This window comes from Penaeus vannamei, chromosome 36 (genome assembly GCF_042767895.1).
Source record: "Penaeus vannamei isolate JL-2024 chromosome 36, ASM4276789v1, whole genome shotgun sequence".
NCBI classification, from domain to species: Eukaryota; Metazoa; Arthropoda; class Malacostraca; order Decapoda; family Penaeidae; genus Penaeus; species Penaeus vannamei.
Genome location: NC_091584.1, coordinates 21,163,200 through 21,170,699, shown reverse-complemented (window position 1 = coordinate 21,170,699; position 7,500 = coordinate 21,163,200). Strand labels below are relative to the sequence as shown.

The window sequence follows — 7,500 nt, the reverse complement described above, 5'->3', positions numbered from 1 at the left end:
TCTCTCATCTCTCTCTCACACACATTCTCTCTCTCACACACATTCTCTCTCTCACACACATTCTCTCTCTCACACACATTCTCTCTCTCACACACATTCTCTCTCTCACACACATTCTCTCTCTCACACACATTCTCTCTCTCTCTCTCTCTCTCTCACACACACACACATACACACACACATACAAACACACAAATACATACACGCACACGCACATTCTTTCTTTCTCTCACACATTCTTTCTTTCTCTCTCTCTCTCTCTCTCTCTCTCTCTCTCTCTCTCTCTCTCTCTCTCTCTCTCTCTCACACACACACACACGCACACGCACACACACACACACACACAAACACACAAAAGCCCTAAAGGAATCATCCCCCCAAAATGCTGAATCTAAATGAAAATGATTTTTTGAAATGTACAAGGAAAAGCCTCGCCCAGCATCCCTCACAAATGGAAAGCTTTTTGCAGCGTTTCTCAATCAACAGATGGACTGAAGATTGCACAGTTTGAGTCCCGACAATAAGCGCATTTCATTCGCGTATATCTGTCCACATATACAGGTATGTGTTCATACGTATCTTCATACATTCATGCAAGTATATACATGTATATTCATTTATATGTATATCCATATATACATGGGAACATGTGTATGTATAAACATGTACATATTCATATATATTTATATATATAAAGACATACTAATACACACACACACACACATATACACGTACACATACACACACACATACATATACACATATACACGTACACACACACACACACACATACATATGTATATTTATATATCTATATATTTATAAAGATAGATAGATATAAATGTACTGTCATTAGTATCATAATCACCGTTATCATTATCACCGGCATTACAATTCACAATAGCTCAGAACAACCAGCATCAGCAATGATAATAAATGATAGTACTCACATACGCAATCCACAGCCATATCACACACACTCCGAGATATAACAAAATACCATCACAGTGCACTATTATGCTGCGTTCGGAACTGCTCGTCTATCTCGTCCAGACCAGTTGGACGAGATGTTTTGACCGCTCGGAACCTTCACTATCTCGTCCCGGACAAGCAGTCTAGCTCGTCCAACTCGTCCCTCCTGCGAAGGTGGCCGAGCAGGACGAGATGACGTCACAATAGATTTTGTATGTAAACATTGACAGTTCCAGGTAACCACAAGGTATTGGTGGGTAATTTTATGACCCTTAATTGGTGTTATCAAAGGATATTTTTGTGTTTGTCAGTTGCAGGTAAGTTAAATGTGCACCAAAGGAGTTACAAAACATGCAGCGTGTAAAATAAAGACACCGGTATGATAAAACAGTGAATGTTTACATTCGAGCCGGTTGCATTCTGGGCAGAAAGGGTCCTGGAGGTTCCGAACGCGGCGCATCTCGTCCTCCTGGTCCTGGACAAGATGTCTGGACGAGATAGACGAGCAGTTCCGAACGCAGCATTATATACCTGATCCCTCACCAGAGGCACAGAGGACGTATTAATGAACATATACTCGGTTCAGATCCACCTAAGGCTATTATTAGTATTATTATTACCATTATTATCATTGTAAGCTATATAAAGAGCCACGCTGAAAATAAATCGAGATTTATACCACTAAAGGTGTCATTGCAGGTCAAGATACAACTAAGATAGAATAAAAGAATAGAAAGCCAGCTATTTACGTAAGAAAGGCATCACCAGGCAACAAAACAACTCTTAACTACAACCACAAAAACGAATACATAATTATTTTGTCTTTCTCTCATTAGCGTGAGAGTCGTTTCTTGAGGTGTGGGTTGTGTTGTTGTATGGTGTGTTGCTGGATGTGGTTTGTTTGTTTGTTTGTTTGTTTAAGTGTGGAATTTGTTTTGGGTTCTCTTTCGATTTGTGAAAGTGCGGTGTTGGGAAGGTCGTGTGAGTTTTGTTTGTGGAATTTGTTTTGTGGAATTTGCGTGTCTCTTTTTTGCATCTCTCCCTATCTCTATCCTTCTCTACCTATCTCTCTCGTTCCCTGTCACCTCTATTTTCTCTCTCTCCCTTCCCCTCTCATCTCCGTTCTCCCTCCCTCTCTCTCTCCCTTCCCTTTCCCTCCTTCCCTCTCTCTCTCTCTCTCCCTTCCCCTCTCACCTCCCTCCTTCCTTCTCTCTCTCTCTCTCTTTCCCTCTTACCTCCCTTCTCCCTCCCTCCTTCCTTCTCTCCTCTCTCTTTTCCTATCTTTCTCCCTTTCCCTCTTACCTCCCTTCTCCCTCCCTCCTTCCTTTTCTCCCTCTCTCTTTTCCTATCTTTCTCCCTTCCCCTCTCATCTCCTCTCTCTCTCTCCCTCTTTTCCTACCTCTCTCCCTCTCTTTCCCTCTTACCTCCCTTCTCCCTCTCTTTCCGTCTCATTCTCTACTCCTCCCTCCTTCCCTCTCTTTCCCTCTTACCTCCCTTCTCCCTCTCTTTCCGTCTCATTCCCTCTAACCTACCTCCTTCCCTCTCTTTCCCTCTTACCTCCCTTCTCCCTCTCTTTCCCTCTTACCTCCCTTCTCCCTCTCTTTCCGTCTCATTCCCTCTTACCTCCTTTCTCCCTCCCTCCCCCTCTTACCTCCCTTCTCCCTCCTTCCTCCCGTCTCCCTACCCGCTTACCTCCCTTCTCCCTCCCTCCCCCTCTTACCTCCCTTCTCACCTCTCTCCTTCCCTCTCACCTCCCTTCTCACCTCCCTCCTTCCCTCTCACCTCCCTCCTCCCGTCCCCCTACCCTCGCCCGCCTCATGTCTCCCTCCGCGACGCTGCTCGAGGATCTTCGCATTAGCACAAGCTATAGAATATCAGAAGCAGTTAATTGCAGCGTATTATTCTTGGGCCGACGATTCTGTACAGTTGCACGCCCGCTGCCCGTCATTTCCCATTCATGCTTACAGCTCCTCGTTGCAGCATCCATTCAGCATTGCTTTGGAGGGGTTCACTCTTTGTCCTTGTAAACAGACAGATGCACACTTGCACACTCTCTCACTCTCTCTCCCGTTCCCACGCCCACTCCCACTCTCGCTCTCTCTCTCTCTCCCGTTCCCACGCCCACTCCCACTCTCGCTCTCTCTCTCTCCTATTCCCTCTCCCACTCTCACTCCCAATCTCACTTTCACTCCCACTCATACACACTCACATAGAGATAAGCAGATAAACACACGAGAACGAGATCGTGAAAGGAAAACAAAACAAAACAAAAAAAAAAGAAAAAAAATTGACGCAACAAAACAAAAAACAGAATAAATACAAAACGACTTGAAAACAACCCCCCCCCACACACACACAAAAAGAAAAAAAAATACAAAACAAAAACCCACACAAAAAAGCCTCCCCTCAAGCAAACACGAACACACGACAGCAATTGAACACTGATTTCCTCCCGATTCCCTCCGCCTCCCAGTGTTGACCTTATCCCGAGGCCGAAGGGACTTTTTCCACCAAAGGGAAACTCTGGCTTGGGGGAAAGGCTGCTGGCGGAACATGCGTCACCCAAGGCCAGCCGAGTGCATGAACGTTCCCTGGAATGATGGATTAGATAGGAACTAACGAGGCGTAAGAGGTGGGTGTCAGTGAGGAGGAGGGAGGAGAGGAGGAGGGAGGAGAGGAGGAGGGAGGAGAGGAGGAGGGAGGAGGAGAGGAGGGGTGAAGGGGAAAAGGGGGGAAAGGAGGGGTGAGGGGAAGGAGGGGTGAGGGGAAGGAGGGTGAGGGAAAGGAGGGTGAGTGGAAGGAGGGGAAATAGGGGGAAGGAAGGGGGGATGGGGGAGGAGGAAGGAAGGAGGGGAAGGGGGGAGGAAGGGGAGGGGAAGGGAGGAGGAGGGGGAAGGAAGGGGAAGAGGGGGAAGGAAGGTGGATGGGGGGAAGAGGGGAAAGGGGGAGGGCGGAGGGGGGAAGGGTGGAGAGTGGGGGGGGGGGGAATTGTTAAAAAGAAAGATAATAAAATTGTGGGCGAGAGGGAGGAAGGGAGGGATATGAATAGAGGGCAAGGGAAGGTGGAGGAAAATGAGGGAGGATGAGAAAGGGAGGTAAAAAATTGGAGAGAGAGAAATAGAGAGATAGAGAGATAGAGATAGAGAGAGAGAGAGAGAGAGAGAGAGAGAGAGAGAAAGAGAAAGAGAAAGAGAAAGAGAAAGAGAAAGAGAAAGAGAAAGAGAAAGAGAAAGAGAAAGAGAAAGAGAAAGAGAAAGAGAGAGATAGAGAGAGAATTTGCTATAAAAGCGGACCGAAAAAGAAAATGAAACAAGGAATAAATAAAAAGAATGACCGAAAACTAGATGATGCTGAAAAACTAGTAAATGCTGAACAAACCAATGAAAAGAAAAATCCCGCGAGAATAAAAGAACAGACGAAGAAAATAAATAGGCGATTGGATAAACAAACAAGAAGATAAATGGAATGAGCGGACATTAGGTAGCGCAGGAGAGACCGCGAGAGAAAGAAAACGGAAGAAACAGTAAACGGAAGAAACAGTAAACGGAAGAAACAGAAAACGGAAGAAACAGAAAACGGAAGAAACAGTAAACGGAAGATACAGTAAACGGAAGAAAAAGTAAACGGGAGAAGCAGTAAACGGAAGAAACAGTAAACGGAAGAAACAGTAAACGGAAGAAACAGTAAACGGAAGAAACAGTAAACGGAAGAAACAGTAAACGGAAGAAACAGTAAACGGAAGAAACAGTAAACGGAAGAAACAGTAAACGGAAGAAACGGTAAACGGAAGAAACAGAAAACAGAAGCAACAGTAAACGGAAGAAACAGTACACAAAACACGTAAAAAGAAAATGGACGAAAAAAAAGGAAATCATAAAAAATAGTATTAAAAAAGGGATATGAATATTATATCTCACGCACAAAAAACGTAAACCATACAGACAACACAAACAACAACAATCCTTAACCCACAACAGTGCCACGCCTACAACAACCTCAACGAACACACTATAACACCTACAACACACAACAATACACAAATAAAAGGTACAACAGAAGGAGAGGAAAGAAAATAAAAAGAAAGAACACAGCGACTTAATACCACAGAGAAAAAGGAAGACACATACTTCGACTAAGAGAAATCAGCTGACTCCTATGCAAGGGTTTTCCTTAGACGTTTATATCCATAGTCTTGTTTACATCTTTGTGGGAGCGAGAGGCCGCTTCGCTTTGTGCTGTGGCCTTTTCCCGGTTTCTTTCTTTTCAATTCCTCTTTTTTTGTCTGTGTCTTTTTTTTCTCTCTCTCTTCTCGTTCTTTCTTTCAATTTTTTTTCTTGTCTGTGTCTGGTTGTTTTATTTTTTTTTCTTTTCATTCTCTCGTGCGCTTTTTCTTGCCTCGGTCTCCCTCTCTCGCTTTTCTTTTCTATACTTCGATTTCTCTTTTTTTCTCTCTGTTTCTATTACATTTTTCTCTCATTATCTTTCTCTCTCATCTCTCTCTCTTTTTGTGACTTTTCTCCGTTTCTCTTCCATTTTCTCTCTCTTTCTGGCACCTTTTCTCTGTTTATCTCTCCCCCTCTCTCGTTCTATTTCTCTCAGCCACTCTTTCCTTTTGACTCGGTTAATATTTGTTGGTCTATATATCTGTCTGTCTGTCTCTCTGTCTGTCTGTCTCTCTGTCTGTCTGTGTCTGTCTGTCTGTCTGTCTGTCTGTCTGTCTCTGTCTGTCTGTCTGTCTGTCTGTGTCTGTCTCTCTGTCTGTCTCTCTGTCTGTCTGTCTGTCTCTCTGTCTGTCTGTCTGTCTCTCTGTCTGTCTGTCTGTCTGTCTGTCTGTCTGTCTGTCTGTCTGTGTGTTTCTCTGTCTGTCTGTCTGTCTGTCTGTCTGTTTCTCTGTCTGTCTGTCTGTTTCTCTGTCTGTCTGTCTGTTTCTCTGTCTCTCTGTCTGTCTGTCTGTCTGTCTCTCTGTCTGTCTGTCTGTCTGTCTGTCTCTCTGTCTCTCTGTCTCTCTGTCTGTCTCTGTCTGTCTCTTTGTCTCTTTGTCTCTTTGTCTCTCTGTAAATCTGTCTGTCTGTAAATCTGTCTGTCTGTAAATCTGTCTGTCTGTAAATCTGTCTGTCTGTAAATCTGTCTGTCTGTAAATCTGTCTGTCTGTAAATCTGTCTGTCTGTAAATCTGTCTGTCTGTAAATCTGTCTGTCTGTAAATCTGTCTGTCTGTAAATCTGTCTGTCTGTCTATCTATCTGTCTGTCTATCTGTCTATCTGTCTGTCTGCCTGCCTGTCTCTAAGTGTCTGGCCAAGTCTCGTATTCATGAAAATAGGATTGTTTTTTTCTAGATATTTAAAACAGAACCGCAGAGGCCAACAACACAACCAAAAACCAGTTTTGGTGGCTGGGTTGGGGGGTTGGGGGGTTGGGGGGGATGGGTAACTACGCCAATTAACAGGCATTTCATAGAGTAAAAAAAATAGGTAAATTAGAAGAAAAACTGAGCCAAAGTTACTAATTCAGATGATAAAACAAGAGGAAAATATTAGAATCCCGAAACATGATTCGGTCAGGAAAGATTCGATCTGGCTTTGAGCGAACGAATGAACGAACGAATCCCGGCTTAAACCTGCAAATCAGCTCAAAGATCGAATTATATACCGGAACCCCCCCCCCCCCGGCTTAAACCTACAAATCAGCTCAAAGATCGAATTATATACCGGAACCCCCCCCCCCCCGGCTTGAACCTACACATCAGCTCAAAGATCGAATTATATACCGGAACCCCCCCCCCCCGGCTTAAACCTACAAATCAGCTCAAAGATCGAATTATATACCGGAACCCCCCCCCCCCCCGGCTTGAACCTACAAATCAGCTCAAAGATCGAATTATATACCGGAACCCCCCCCCCCCCCCGGCTTGAACGTACAAATCAGCTCAAAGATCGAATTATATACCGGAAAAAGATCGAATTATATACCGGAAAAAACTTCCAAAATCGCTGTTTTTTTGCCATCGGACTCCCCCCCCCCCCCAGCCGCCGTATGAACCTAGCCCCTTCCCAATCAGCGAATTTCTTACCCGACTACTTCATCAATTATATTCTGTACATGTAATTATGCAAATTGGGTTTACCTTAAGGTGACGGGAAGGTTGTTGGGGAAGTGAGTCGAGTGACGTAGTTTATTGAAGTTTAGTATTATCCCCGAGATTGTAGCAACTTCATTACAAGTTCTCTTTCACCGGAGTATTCGGGAAGAATTCGGAGACGCAAGTGGCAGTGTAAACAAACTTCAGGAACGTGCAAGGAGTACTGTGAGAACGGGGCTGAGAAATTTGCCGGTAGATGGCACTTTCCGAGTCCCATTTTCTTTGATTTGCTCGCGTCGATTCACGTTTACGGAGTCATTTTAATTTTATTGATTGTAGTTTTTCATGGCCTACAACACCGTGTTTTTAAATTTTCTCCAAATCGGACTGATCTTTATGTATACTTTAATCCTATATTTTATTTTATTTTTATCTAAAAGGAAAACATTA

The 7,500-nt window shown here is 44.1% G+C and overlaps 1 protein-coding gene across 1 annotated transcript in view; it reads right to left on the bottom strand.

Annotated features, from left to right (window-relative positions):
- The window catches only part of LOC113804579 (nephrin), a 153,074-nt gene extending 145,817 nt beyond the window's left edge, over nucleotides 1-7,257 (bottom strand). Inside the window, exon 1 of the mRNA XM_070114557.1 lies at nucleotides 7,096-7,257. The gene's annotated coding sequence lies outside the window, so the exon portion shown is untranslated. The remainder of the gene's footprint in view (nucleotides 1-7,095) is intronic.
- Nucleotides 7,258-7,500: the final 243 nt, after the last annotated feature.